This window comes from Anser anser (genome assembly GCF_964211835.1).
Source record: "Anser anser genome assembly, chromosome: 20".
NCBI classification, from domain to species: Eukaryota; Metazoa; Chordata; class Aves; order Anseriformes; family Anatidae; genus Anser; species Anser anser.
Window position 1 is genome coordinate 10,722,772 of NC_139741.1, and position 15,328 is coordinate 10,738,099.

At 44.5% G+C, this 15,328-nt stretch overlaps 1 protein-coding gene across 2 annotated transcripts in view; it reads left to right on the forward strand.

Moving 5' to 3' along the window:
• Positions 1 to 15,328, forward strand: part of GALNT17 (polypeptide N-acetylgalactosaminyltransferase 17) — a 208,433-nt gene that overhangs the window by 89,940 nt on the left and 103,165 nt on the right. The window lies entirely within an intron of this gene.

Genomic DNA, 15,328 nt, shown 5'->3' on the forward strand with positions numbered 1-15,328 from the left:
GGTAACGGGAGGCAGCTCAGAGAGGCTGCCTGTTGGGCTGTAACACAAGCTGGGACGGGTTTTGCTGGGGTGCTTTGGGAAAGGGTGTTGTTTGGTAATGATGTGCAGAAACACAGGGGGTATAGGAGCTGTGTAGATCTATATGGTCTTATGTTTAACTGCATTCGACAGTCACTTTACTTCAATTATAGCATTACATTTTTGCAAATCATAAGGAATGAGGTGATTATTCCTGTATAATGAACTAAGTGTGAATTCATGAAATATGGCACTGGGTTTTCTTGAATAAAAAGCGCATTTTCTTTCAGGGTAAACTTCATAAAAATTGATCTTAGCTTGTTCTAATGCTGAAAGGCCTGTATGGTCAGCAGCTTTGAAATGTTGCCCCAGCCCCTTCAGGCTTTATGTATGGGACAAGTCCGTTTGGGCAAAGCATAAAAGCAGGAGGGGAGAGAATAGCTCAGTGTGGGCGGGAGGCTGGGGTCGTGCTGCCTGCAGAATTCAGTTATTTCCTCTTGACAGCCCCTAAATATGGGAAATGTAACGTGGACACTGCTGCCTTGGGCTGTGGTGTGTGGAAATTGGGGCACAGGAGTTAAAGGCAGCCAGGGCAGATGGGCAATGCCTCTGTGCCCTGCTCCGGGAAACAGCTTCTGTACCAGACCCAGTAGCCTCATGGTGATGTTAAATAATTAAACAATTTACTAAAATAACGTTGTTAACATGCACTGGGGAAAGGATTATGAGAAAGATAAATGGGTAGTGTCCACAACAAAAAGCTAATGGAAAAATACTGTCTCTTTGCATTATGTTGTGTAACCACATACAGACCAGAAATAAATGACTACAGTTATTTTTTTGTCATATAATGCTATGAACACTATGCACTTCATGACAGTATGTGTATGAAAGGGATACCAGTGCAGTACTCCATGTAATTATGCGTGGGATTAGAGGAAATTCTTAAATTACCATATACAAAGGTACATTAGTTTTAGAGTGACCTTTTAGGATAAGAGTGGGAGTGGAAAAAGGCAGTTTGTTCCTTTTTGGGGGATGTGTGTGTGCGTGTGTGTCTTGGTTTTCTTTGCTTGTTTCATATCTGTGGTGCACGAGTTTTATGGCAGCCTCAAGAGCAATTCCCCTGCCTGAGACAGGGGCTCCAGTGTGCCCGTGAGCGCCGGTGTGACAGCCCCTACCAAATATTCAGCAGTGGAGACTGGAGACAGACAGCTGTGGGAACACGTTTGGAGGCAATTTTCTCTCATGGATAATTCACAAGATATAATTATCCAGGCAGAGTGCTGATGGCATGAAACTCATCTAAAATATGGCCTGGTCCCAAACTGGCTCCAGGTTGCTGCTCTGTCCAATAATTTTCCCACAAGAAAGTCTTTTTGAATGACTAGGACTGCTATAATACCTGGATTCTGTAATACATCTTCTGGACTATTTTTTCCATTAACATTTAAAATTCTAATACACAAAGACACCTTCGATCTTAGCACTCTGTTGTGCATGCATTTCACAGCTAGACTTTCCTTGCCAGGCTTACGGACCTCCTCTGACTACTTTCTGCCCAGAAGATAAAATTCTGCCCAGCGTAATGTGTCATGTCTAAATCAGTCCTCATGGAAGAGGCAGACAGTAACTGACGTTTTAAACAGTCGTCATATAGATCCTTTTCTGCATCAGCATGAGCTCTGGTGAAGATATTTGAATTTTCTAGTTCAAACGTTGTTAATTTGTATGTATAAAGGAATACATGTGTGCTTACGTATCTGGAAGTTCTTTGCACTAGATGTAGCCAAGATTTATCCAGTCCTTTGTTATTATTGTCCTCAATAAATGTTTACTGAGGGTCCAGAAAACCTGTGTATCAAGGAAGAACAGAAGGAAGCTGATGCTTTCTGTGTCCTGCCCAAAACAGGTCTTTGGGAATGCTGTGAAATTGCACGTTGACCTGATCTGGCAGCAGGTTATTCCCAGGGTGGGATCTGCCTTCTTACGGTCTCCAGGACAGATTCATTTCCCACCTGGCAGATCGTGATTTTCTGGGGACTTCTCAGGGTATGGAGCCTGTTTGCTGCTGCAGCAGTGCTGGGCTGTGAACTCCAGCACCAGCGATTTCTTCTGCTTGACTCATTTAGTTCATGCTGCATCAGGTTTTGTCAAAAAGCAGCTTTGGAGAAATTGCTGATATCTGGAAGATTTATGGCTAGATCTGCTGATTACGCTCCAGTTGTAAGACTCATGATTTATAATTACGAATGTGACATATCGATGGCTCCAGGGGTCTGATTCAGGAAAACAATTAAATGCACTCTTGCATCTTTGTCTCTTCAAGAAGCCAAGTAAGCAGATAGTGCATATTAAGCAGACTTGAGGATGAGGACACTTACCTGAACATGGAAATTAGGGACATCATGCTTTTCTACTGGCAGTAGAGCACATAAGCCTCCAGAGAGAAGAGACTGGAATCTTGGTGCTTGGCTGGTGGGTCCGTCGAGAGTGCTGTGACCCTGGTGGTCCCACCGGTAGATTATTTAGAATATAATATGTTTCCTGGCTTTGTATTTTGTGCACTTGTCTGGTGGATCTGCTCAGTCTGAGAGGCAAAAGCGTTGACCAATAGCTGTAGTAGTTAGCAAGCCCCCTTAACTGCGTTGAAGCTGCAGGAAGGGTCCTGGATGGCTTCAGAGGTGACAGAGGCATCTCTGCAGGCATGTGGTGTGTGGGGGCCAGCTGGGAGCCAGCTAGAAAGTTAAATTGGACTTGGGATGGGGCTTGGCTGCGGCTGTTTTATGTGGTACTTAATCTTTAGTGGTGCTGGAAGACAAAAGCTCATGTAATTAGTATTAAGATCACTGTGAGGAGGAAATTGGTTTTGAGAGTTATGGATTGTAAAAGAACAGAAAAGCTGGTGGTGTTTGTTTCTTTTTCCTAAAGATGAAAATAATTTGAGTTAACCCACCCAATTACCTGTTATCTCAGCCTCAACTGCTAATGGATTTGCTCTTGCAACATACTTATGAAAGAGAGCTCTCATCCTGGTTGTGTACATGATGCTGAGTTTGAGATGGAAAAAACAGAAGGGGATTTAGGTTATTGAATGTCACATGAGTGGAGAGAAGGTGCCTAATTCTACTGCTCACCAAAATGCTTGTGGTGTTCCCTATAAACTGCCCCTTCGGTCACAGGCTGCAAATAACATTGAGGTCTCCCACTCTTGTCATGTTTCATTTGTAGTAAGACCATAGGGATTTGTGGTGGTGGTGTTATTACTATTATTTTATATATACTTATATATATTTTTTCAGAAACAGCTAGATATTTCCTTAACTGCTTCCAGCAGCCATCATCCCCCGATGGCTTTCACAAGCACAAAAATGTGGTGTTTTCTTTATTTTAATTGATTGGTGTGTTCTTTCCTCTTTAATTTAGCCATTGAGACTTTTTCGAGGCAGCTGTTACAGCCTGAAGCTTTTGTACACACGGGATGTGCTCAAACCTTGAAATATCCACAGCAATAAAGCAGTTCTCAGGAATAACTTCTCCCGTCGTACAGAATGACGCAAGTGAGCCTTCATGTTCAGGATGGCATCCCTGCAGTGTGGCTGCACCTTTGCAGGGACAGCATGTTACAGCAGCGCATCAAAACCTCTGTAGGTAGCTCTAGACAGGCTTGCTTAAACTGCTGTATTTTCACCAACTTTCAAGTACTCGGCATGGCAGTCTTGTTAGAAGGCTTCCAGCAAGTCCGAGTTGTTGCAGACTGTTACGTGCAGGTGATGTTGTGAGGGCTGGGCAGAGTTTCAAGGATTATTTCTTGGGGGTTTTGTTTTTGAAAAATCTCAAGCTCCCTAGGAAGCTGTTTGTACAAGCGCTGCATGTTTTTAAAAATTAGTGCTTCCTGACTTTAACTAGCATCTCCGAACTGCAGGAATGTTCCCATTTCTGTGTAAAGACAGGTGTAAAATGTTCTCACTCCTCTGGTGTAGCTGCTTTGGAAGTCAAAGGGAAAGCTGATTTCCATAAGAGCCAGACATGGGGTGATAATGCTAACTTGCGTTTGGAAACCTCACCTGGTATGTCTGAGAAGATGCTTGAGTGCAGGTGTTTGCTTAGAGGGATTGGATGTGTGTGAATGTCACAACAGCTGCAGAACACTTACGGAGCTCTGTAATGGCTTTATATAAAGTTTAAATCAAACACAAAGATAAAATAATGGTTCTGATGACCCGTCTCTGTCTCTAAAGCTCCTTTTCATAAGCAGATCAAAGAAAACAAAGCTCTGTGATGACCACAAATGCTTTCTGATCTTTGAAGTCTGATTCCCCTCCAAGCCCTCTACTTGCTGCAGTTGCTTGTCCGGGGGGCCGACATCCTGCTGCCACCTTTATAGCAAAAGTCCCCACGGCCTCAGTGAACGTTGGAGCAGACCTTAGAGCAGTCTGAGATCAGTGTGGATGTACTGCCACAGGTAAGGGTTTGTGAGTGCCTCTGGGAAGAGCTGGTACAGGCACCTTATGTAAACATCTGAATAAATCAAACCCTGCCTGTCTTTGGTGTGCTTGCTGGAGACTTGTGCTTCCAGGTATATCACTCTTAAAATTAAGGCCGCTCCTGACTGGCTCAGGTCAGAACAGAGCCCTCTGACAACTTGTAAACAGCCTACCAGAAGACATAAAGGGATTTTTTTTCATCAGTATTTAATTTGGGGCAGTCTTGCTTGGACCTATATTCTGGGAGAGAGAAGGTTTAGGTCAGAATCCTGATCTCAGTAAACTTTGTCATCCATCTCTGGATTAAATTACAACCATCAAGCGTTTTATCAGCTTCAAAAGTAGTTTTACAGAAACCTTTTTAGTTTTATCAGTGTGGGCTTGCCTTTAGTTATGAGGTTTTTGGTGACGATTTGAAGCCACAGAGGGGAAAAAAAAAAGTCTAATTGACTTTCCTGATTTTGTCTTTAAATGTATTGGGGAGAAGTGAACCCCAACTCACTGCACAAAGTGACTTTCACCAGAGTGCTAATTTTAAGCTCTCAGTCTTCAGAGATTCCCTGTGGTGTGAGAAACCTGCCATGAGCTTTGGATGGTTCGAAGCTCAGATTGCCTTTTTATGTCATGCCTTTTTATGATGAATTCTCTGTCTGGTCATTTTTACCATTACATAATTTAGTACAAAGCATAAAAGAAGGGTGTCTAATAATTTGTAATAGTGTCAAGTTTTACAGGATGAACAGATTTATGTCACTGCTTGAAAGACTTTAAAGCTCCTGCACCCGAGGTTTAAGCATATGTAGATGGTTAACGGTAGCCCATGTGATGACCAGCTGTACACGTTTGTTAGTGCCACATCTAATTTCAGAACATTTATGATTTTTGAAAAACTGTCCTTGATTGCAACTGTTGGCCGCAGCCAGGAGCTGGGCTTGATCCAAACCCCACTGGCAGGGATGGCGAGGTTCCCACCTAACACCAGGGTTTGGGAGCGGACCCCACAAGCTATGCAAATTTTCTATAAATTAGAGAAAAGCTTCTGGAGGAAAGGATCAATGTTTCTGCAGCATCTGAGCATCGTGGCTAACGTTGTCACTGTAGACAGCAGCGTGTTGTGACACCGTCTTGATGCATGGACCTGAGTAGGCTCATGCTTGGCCGGTTTGGCCAAGTGACCATCCAGAGGTGGTTTTTTTGTGCACTTTTAGGTAATGGGGTTTGGGTGCTGGTTGCTGCTCTGGAGGGGGCTGGGTTTCTCCTGGGGTGGAGGAGAGCCCTCTCTCTAGTCCCAAGCCTTCAGGCCAGCTTGGTGCAGGTTTAAGTGGGGGCTTGTTTTCACTGAAACCGCCACTCTGCTAAACTGAAGGCGTCTTGCAGGTAAAGCTTCAAGACCTTCTTTGGGCACCAAAGTCAACGGAGAATTTTCCTAAAGTGCCTTTATAACTGGGTCAGGGACAATTAGCCTCCAGGATTGTCCTTTGCAGAGGTAAGCAGAGGGTGGGAGAGCAAATCCTCCCTCCTGAAGGGAGTCATCATTTATTGATATAAAATGCTAATATAAGTCATTTCCATGAGGAAAGGTGGCTAGCCACGCTGGAAGAATTTGCCTTTGTGTTTTTAAGGCTTTACATAAGAGAAGTGTTTTGATTAAAAGGAGGAAAAAAGAAAAAGCATGCTTCTGATTTAAAAATAAATAAATACTTGCACTGACAGAACTTCTAATCTGAGCCCTAGTCACAAAAAACAGCCTTTATTGATGTCAAAGTTGCTTTAGAAAAGGAAAGAGTAAACAGGATTTGGCCTTTAATTTGTGAAGGGTTTTGATTTTTCAGAGGCATTAAAGAGACAGAAAAGATGGGTATTGAATTATTTAACAATTGCTAGTAAAATTAAGCTTCAGTCAGCCTGCTTTCACCGAAATAATCTTATGAATAAAAACAAAACAATCTGGGGCAACACCAATATACAGTGCTCATATCCCGCTGGCTGAATTGTTTCAAAGTAGTCCATGAAGTGGTTTTGCAAGTCAAAGCCAAGTGGAGCCTTTTCTGTGGTCTGTTCACACTTCCCCTAGGAGAAAGCTGCTGTTGATGGATTATACAAACGTCTTTTCTCTCTTAACCTGAAACCGAGGGGAAAATATGCAAAAAGGAGTTGGGGGAATTTGGCTCTTTGAATTTCTTTTTTTCTTTAGCAGATGGCATTTAAGTGATTTATTGTCTAAAACCAATCTTTTCTCATTAAGAAGCAAGTATTTAATGACTTCTGAGGTGGGTATTCCAAACAAAGAAGTGATAATCTAGGCAATCGCGCTCAGTGACAAAACATAGCAGCCCTTCATCAAACAAACTTAAAAGAGTGTTTGAGAGCGAGTGCTGAGGGCTATGATTTTCTTTCATGTGCACTTTAATTCTCTGTCCTCTTCAGTCAGTGGCACATAAATAGGCATAGTTTAAATTAAAGGAAAAATAGATCCCTATTATCATACCCATCGGTGGGAGCAAGGAGTGTTTGATGCCGGCGAGCTCCCAGCTGCCTCCGCTTGGGAGCTCTGGAGGCTTTTCGAAATTCTGCCTCCCAGAGCCCCACCCTGCTGGTGGGCTCTGCTGGGGAGCCCAAATGAAACCTCGAGGTCACGTCTCCTTCCCAGTGCTTGCAAACCATGTACCCATGGGTGCAGGCAGCAGGCTGGGCATTGCACGTTTAACGGCCAGAACATATCCTGGGGGTTGTTCACTAGACCCGTGTTAGCAGGCACGGCACAGAGGGCTGCAGCCTCATCTCGGTGTGCTCGGTCTGGCCATCTGTGGTGTTTGCAAGTGCCTGATTTCCATGCTGGCTGGTGAGCTGGGACAGCTGTAGCCGCTCTTCCTTCCCGCTTTCCAGAGCACAAACACAGCTGTGGCAACTTGCAAGAGGAAAATGCCAGGGAAGGGCGGCTTTGGTAATTCCTGGTGGCGTTGCTGCTGTCACTTGTTCAGGTCGCTGCTGAGCCTGCCTGTATGGGGTTTTCTGGTTTATTTATTTATTTTTTTTAATAATTCTGGCATTTCAATTTGATTTATTTTAGCTTCTTGGAGAGGTCAGAGCTAGCATTGCTGTTCAGGCCGTGGTGCTGTTTGGCTTTGCAGTGGGGCAGGACCAAGGGCACAAACCTCCCCGCGCAGGGCAGCAGCCCCTTGCCCGCTGCCTCGGTTGTGGCGTGGGTGAGAGGCCGACGAACGTTGTGGGGACCTGAGGATCGCGGTGATGTGGAAGGACGTCTGATAAGGTAAAAGTTACCTAGAGAGCAAGGGAGTGGATGAAGTGGCAGAGTGTGTCTGTAGTTAGGGGGTGATTTGGTGGCAGCAGAGGAGTGACTCCACAGGCAGCCCAGCGTGCGTGATGGATGTCCCAGCCGCCAGCTCTCTCCTGCTGCTTACTCTGAAGACTTTTCCTGGGAGTATTTGTTTTACAATCGATTCAAGCCCAGATCAAGCAGTAGCTTTGAGAGCACTGTTAGTTAGGTACAGGTTTAGTTTTTAGTAAGCATTGCTGTTCTTCACGGTGGGCTGTGTGCACACGTCCTGTGGATGGAGGAACACCACGCTTTGAAGGAGACAGCTTGTCTCCAGAACACAGCCCCCACGTCCCTGTCGCTTTTCACAGACAGCGACACATCAGAGAAATGCAAACTTCAAACCAAGCACTGGAGGTTGGAATCATGAAGAGTATTTCAGCCTTTGAGAAGAGGCTGTTTGTTTCGTGGAGGCAAGGGACTGCGGGGTGGTGGTCTCCCATCCCCAGACACAGAGGTGCACCCACCCTGGTCTTCAGGGAAGAACTGAAAAGTTGATCTTTGCTGCCTTCTGCAGCCAGGCAGGGGGCTGTGGTGCTTGATGGAGTTGTGTGTTATGTACGTTGGGCTCCTTCAAAGAACAGGCTGAGGACTGGCAGACAATGTCATTGCTGAAAATTTTTGCATTCGTATGGAGATAAAATCACTTTCAAACATGTTTTAGTTGCCTTTTTTTTTTTTTCTTTTGAGGCTCCAGAGTGCAGCTTTCATCAACACCTCTAAATTACTGCAAGTAGTGACAGCCTGCTGCCTGGCTGCCTGCAGAAGCACTGCTGGGTTGTAGAGCCCTTCAGCACAGCAGCAGCTGTAGAAGAGCAGTGTCTGCAGAAGCTTTCTGGAAGAGCATCAGCTGAGCTGATCCTAAAGGATCTGGTGAGGCTCCGGGTTGTCACTGCCCGTGCTTCCCCCAGCATGGGGAGCAGCCCCTGCTTCAGCTCATGTATTTCAATCCCAAATGGAGGGAGGATGTGGTGGTGGAAGTCCTCACTGCTCATTAAGATTTTTGGGGTCCCCAAGTTGGAAACCTGCTTTGCTTCCAGTCCCAAGATGATCTAGGGAGAGCAAAATGCTCCTTGAGGGATATGGGAGGCTGGGAGCAGGGTTTTGCTCTGATTAGCTCTGTGGCCGAGCCTCTCCCATGATATGATGGCTGAGGAAGCCTGTTTTTTCTAAGCCGGGCACCTTGGTGTCTAATGAACACCTTTCTCAGATCCCAATTGTCTTGTAGCTGCTGTGATCCTTAGAAGACGAGTGGGTACTTGCTAATGAGCAGTCAGGCTGGAGGTGTTCTTAGCCTGATCTGACAAGCGCTCACTTTGCTCTGATTAATGCCTGGGTGAGCTCACCTCTTTTTTTTTTTTTTTTTTTGGAAACTAGTTCAAACCTGCTGTGTTGAAGCAAAGAAATGGGGTGCCCGTAGGGACGGCTGGAGGCAGGGCTTTGCTCTGGGCTTGTCTGCCCTGGAGTAGTGGCCCTGCAGCCTGTCCCCACCATTCTTCAGCCCTGTCTTCAACAATACAGGCATGGAGGCAGGAATGATAATCTGCTGCGGAGTCTCTGTTAGCCCAGCACAAGCCAATAGCAAAGCATCGCTGCTCAAATGTCAGTGTAGCACGTCCTTCTATTTCCTTGTCCTTTCTGTCTATGTGATTTCCTTTCAGGAAAAAATAAATCAAGAAGGAAGAAAAACTAGCGTTTAAGCAAACAGCTGTTGGTGGTTTTGCACGGTGCCTGAAGACCTCGAAGTTTTGTGGCTGCAGCCAGCCCGTCTGCCCGATCGGAGAAGTGGGCTGGAGGAGGCTTCTGCCCTGCAGGATGGGGGCATCGTGGGGTGGGCTGCTCTGCGGCACCCAGCCTGCTGTCCGGATCAGCCCCGAGAGGTTCCTCGCTTCCTAGAGAGAGGGAAGCTCACGTGCGACAGTACTTATAAATTCTTCCTCAAGTCGCTGCTTGGAGATGTTCTGAAAGAGGTCTTTCCTCTGCTAAGTGTTAGATTGATGTCAGCAGAGGCAATAGTCCATTCTGTTACTGTCGCTGCCGCCGACACCACTGCTCTATTTTTCTTTGCAATTAGAAAAACCATCAATCATTTTCACAGATGTGCACCTTATAATTGCCTTCTCTTGCGCTCCCGGTTTAGCGTAGATGTTCTTGTCAAGTCCAGCCCTGGGAGAAAAGAGCAGCTGACAGGTTTCTGAGAGCTCGGCAGAGATTCTCCATAAACTGTTTCCACATGGGATTTAACAACCACGTGATTTAGTGTTTCTGGCTTCTTTTTTTTTAGGGGGAATAAGTGTGGTTTGTTTTTCTTTTCCTTTTGTAATGATAGAAATTTTTCTTTAAGCGTGGCAAGGCTGGGTGCCAAAAAGCAGTGTCTTGAATTCCTTTCAGTGCAAACTTTCAGTAAGCAGAAAAAACAAAAGAGTGAGAGAGCTGCAGGCTCTGGGCACGGGCTGCTTGGGATGTTGAAGCCCCTGAGTGGGACTGGAGCTGGACCTTAAAATGTGATGAGGACGGTTGTGGCCGAAGAGACAGGCACAAAGGCTGACACTGAGAAGGGCCTTGGGGATGCGGTTTAAGTTTTTTTCCAAGGAAATCAAGAAGTTCCTCTGTGCCCGGTCAGTGGGCTTCTTGCACTGGAAGAGAGGAGACGACAGGGTTTGATGCTAGGCTGTTCGGGGAGAGCGATGCACACAGCATGACGGCGTCCTTCGAGACTGCTCTGACTGCAGAGGGATCAGATGGTTGGTTGTAAGTGAGTGGTGCCATTATAGTGTTAATTACATCAGCCTGAAAAGCAGGTGTTAATTTGGTTTAAAACAGAGCATGAGGTGGCCCAGAGCAGTTCCCCCGAGGATTTTTCTCTCTTCTCAGTACAGCTGCGACTTTCACAATGACTTAGGATGTGTTATAGCATTTCCTTTGCTTCTTGGTAAAGGAAAGGGACGTGAACACTTACTAATGTTACGTCACCCCAGTGTTTAATCCTGTCTTTTTGGTTCGGTTGACAGCTGTGTGAGTATCATCTCAGAAGCAGGCTGAAAGTATAAAGAAAAAAGAAACTGCATGAGCACTGGGTTTTGTCCTTGCCGTTTGTCCGTAGGCATCTGCACTTAGATGTGGGCAGTTGTGAGTCTGGTCACTGCTTCCAAGAGGAAAAAAAAATGTTTTTCTTTGAGATCACAAGGTTTGGTGACGGTATTTCACCTTTATCTCAGTGAGTTTCTGGATTTAGGTCTGTCGCATCTAAATGCTATTTTGTTCTCTTTGTATTGTAAAGCTCTCTGGCCGCTGGTCAACAACCGTAATGTTTCTGCTGTAATTTTGCTGCTGGAGGAAAATGCAGCTGTAAGGAGAGAGGGAAGCACGCAATATGCAGTCCTGCGTACTTTTGGGGAATTGAGCTCTGACTGAAGGATGGGCTAAAAATAAGTGGAAAGTGGAGGGAGAGGAGAGATTCCATTTACTTTAGGAACAGAAATGAGGAGATTGGGGAAGCAGATGGCTGGCTTGCTGCTAGCCACAGTTGATTGTTCCAGCTGATTTGGGGATGGGCACACGTAGGTATTGCCAAGGAAACTCACGTGGGTGTTCATGAAGACAAGTATAATAAAGGATTGGTAGTTTTACTGGACTGGCACAAGGCTGGTGGCCTCTTCAGGCCTGCGACCAAAGCAGCGATCAGAAGGGACTTAATGCTCTGTGTGGTGAAATACTTATTGCGTCGAGATTGCTGCAGAGGTCTTGACATAAACTGAGGAGTTTTGCAGGCCTGTTAGTTATCGGGGCTGTACAACAGAGGTACACTCTCCATTTTAGCAAGAAATAGCCTTGCAGAAAGACAATGCAGCATAACTGTTTTTTTTTTCCAGTGAGCAGTCTTTCCCTCGCTGATTTATGGTTAGCTTAGTCAAGAAATTCCTGCATGCCTAGTGAAATGGGTTCATTTTTAACTGCGAGGGAGCATTTTCTTTTTATACAGTAGCTTCTTTTTGTGCTTTTGTGAAATAGGCTTTAACATAGAAATAAATCATCACAGCATTACTAAATTAAAAATAAGTATAAAACCAGGCAGTGCCGCAAGCCAAGGTTAAACTTGGATCAGGAGATCAGATTATAGTTTCATCAGTCTTTCCTCCCACTCTTTGCTTAATTTGGTACTTAAATGAACTTAATAACCATTTCAAAGATATGTACACCCAGCTGCTTTGGAGAGCAGTCTCCTGGTCCTCATGTTCTTATTTTGGGTCACGCGCATCATTGCACTAATGTGCTATAACTGTACTCCGAGATGCCACAGTTTATTTGGATGTAGAAGAATTACGCTTGCTTGGAGCAGAATTAGCAATGAGTTTACCTATCTCCTTTATAAGGCAAAAGAAGTGAAACGTTTTCAGTTGGCATTTTTTTGGTTTTGTTTACTTGCATCTCTGTCCCCATAGCTGCCTTTTAAAGGGTGTTGAATGACAACATCGTTTGGAAGAAAACTTACCACCAACAGGCAACTTGGCAACTGAACAGTCGCAGGGGACAAATTGGCAAAGGTATATATAGGTGCCTAGTGATGTACTGGTGCTGTAGGGGATTTATAAAAATCTATCCAAGAATGCTTTATTCCTTACAATCAGTCTAGTCCAAGAGATGTTTTTAACAGTCTTGCCTTTCAGAAACGTTTTATCCCTTGAAAGGCTCATCTTTAATTACTCTGCACCTCCATTCCTGTCGGTTAAATGAATGTGATGATTTTTTCCTCCCACTTGTCTTCTTTCATTTACTGGAAGTGTGATGTAGCAAAATACTCAAGCATGCTCCTAACACAAAGAGCTTAAATAGGAGTGTTTAAAAGGTGCTAAATGTGAGCTACTTGGTGAACTACTTTGCTGAACCTTGACCACTGTTTATAGTGGCTTCTGTATGGGTCTTTTTGCTATTTGTTTGCCGTAATCTCGATCAGTTGTCTAGATGCTGTTGCTGAACAAATGAGATGATAATTAGCATAGCAACATCAGAGGAAGTTGATTTTCCATCTGTAATAAAGATGATGATAATTAAACATGCATGACCTCATTGGATTGAATATGAATCAATTAAAATTAAAACTGGTTGGGAATTATTTTTCTCCTGTGATTTTTTTTTTCAGAGAAAGCAAGAACAATATGACAATCCTAATGAAAAGAATTTGAACTGCTCTGTACCCTTGTTATTTAAAAATGAAAACGTTGTGATTCTTCAGGGGTGGCGTATTTAGTGGTACCTCCTCCGCCCTGCCTGGTGCAAATGTCCATTTTGATGAAGTTTTTCACCTGGGGAGGAAAAAATAGTGAAAAACTTTTCAGCTATTTCCAGCACTGTTTAGCAAAACTCAGATCAAACATGTGCAAATGCTTTCTGTGTGTGTCCAGGGAGGCATATTCCACAGGCGCTGCGGCCAACGGGGTGCATAAATTACTTTTATAACACGTTTTAATTTCCTGTGCATGAGTGAACACTGCAATGGAGCAGTTTATTTTAAAGGAAAATGATTTATTGAAGGCAAACTGCAGAGATAAAACAAAAAATGAGCTGAAGTTGGAAACCCAGGTTTGGTGCCCCATCAAGGAGTTGGTGATGCACTTACCCACAGCACTTGAAGTGGTACCCAGGAGAGCTCCTCTGGAGCGCAGGTGGGAAAGGATTGCATTGAGTTCCTTCTTTTTGCCATTTTTTCAAAAATGAGATTGTGGTGGCGCTGTAGCAGTTGCGGCCAGACCTGCCTGGGGCTTTTGGTTTTGTTTTTTGAGAGCCGTGTGACATGTCCTAACTGGCAGCAAGACGCAGCCTGGTTTAGTTCAGAGCAGTGACCTGGAAAATGGGAAACCAAAGCCTGTGCAGTCCTAGGTTACTGTTTAGCATTTTGGGATACGCTTCCAGGCCTTTTGGTTAAAGCTCTTCTAATCTGTATAATTTATCAAACATGAGAAGGGGTTGAAAGCAAAATGCACTAACCCTGCTGCTGTGGTGAGGATGCACACCCCTGGCAGGGAAGCCCTGGATTCAGCTGCTGCTTTGACTTTTTGATGTCTTGGCTGACTATTCTGAACAGGAAGATACTCAGCATGTGTGCTGTAGGTTAGGGTCATCTTTTGGTCCTTTTCCTCCCTGCCAGTAGTAAAAAATAAAATAAAAATCCCATTGTATCTAGTGCAGAATAAAAAGAAACACTAAAATATTGCTTTTCCCTTCCAAAAGAATTTTTTCTTGACTGTCCTCAGTAATTGGTAATATGTAGTGTGTGTGTGTGACTGCTTAAAATCTAAATATGGTCCCGTGTGCTGGTTGGGGTTTGGCACTTGACTGCACTTGTGATGGGGACATTCATGATTCAAACTCTCAGATCGCCTTGTATCTGATAAACGACTGGAACACAAAGTCGTGTCTGCATGGGCAATAGTCCTAACCGTACATTGCCGTGCATTGCCTTGCTTGAGGATGACATATGACAAAATAACGTTGCGGGGTCTGTTTGAATACATCAATTTAAAGTTACGTGTTTTCCAAATGGATTTGTTTTTGCCTGTCACTTGCATCTTCCGTGAACATGGAGAACTGTTTCTGGAGAGAGATGTAAGATGTGTCTCTGATAGCATCAAAGAAATAACGTATCTTAGACTAGCAAATCCTGGTTTTATTTCATTTTTGTTTCATCCTGGAATCTATCTCGTTTAGGCTTCATTGCTGCAAAATGGCCAGTTATAACCGAGTGCGATTGGTGTATTTTCTGTTATCTTTATAGGCTTGGCTAAAATGCAGAAACTACTGTCTGCAGGTATCAAATAAAAAGGGTTATTGCAGATACAGAAATGGACGCCAGCTGAGTTCAGACGAAGGCTGCATAAAATGTTAAATCATTCTGTTTCGAATATGTTATCTTCCTATGCGCCAGCCCCTACCTGCTCTCATCTTTCATTTGGCCATTTCTACATAAGGCAGCTCTTTACAGTCGCTTTCCAAAGAGGAGGAAAATAATTCCATGTTTCCTTCAGGAAATGTTTACCCTGAGTTGTTATCAGGCACCATGTGAGGTGTTAATGTAAGTAACATTTGAGTCCAGCCCCATATAAGCAGCAGGGCTGTGTGTGTGCTTGGTGCGCAGGGATACGGGCTTCAACTATAGCACTTTGCTATTTTCTGAGCTACATTTTAAGGGGAAAAAAAGGGTTAATGAGGAGTGGAGAAAGCTGTGCTTGGCTAGAAAAATCCTACCTGCTCCTCAATAGGCAGAGCTCTCAGCAATGCTGGAGGAAGAAGCTCCCCGTGCTGAGGGGTAATGCCCAACAGGGTGGGTACGTTCTCCATCTGGTTCTGTGGTCTGACAGCAGGAAAAAAACTACTTTTGGTTACATCCGTGCACTTTGCTGTTGTCTCCTGGTATCCTTGGGGCAAGGAGGTGAATCCAGCAAGGCGTGCTGGGTTGCTGCCGTCATGTGTAACCTGCTGAGTGTCTCTT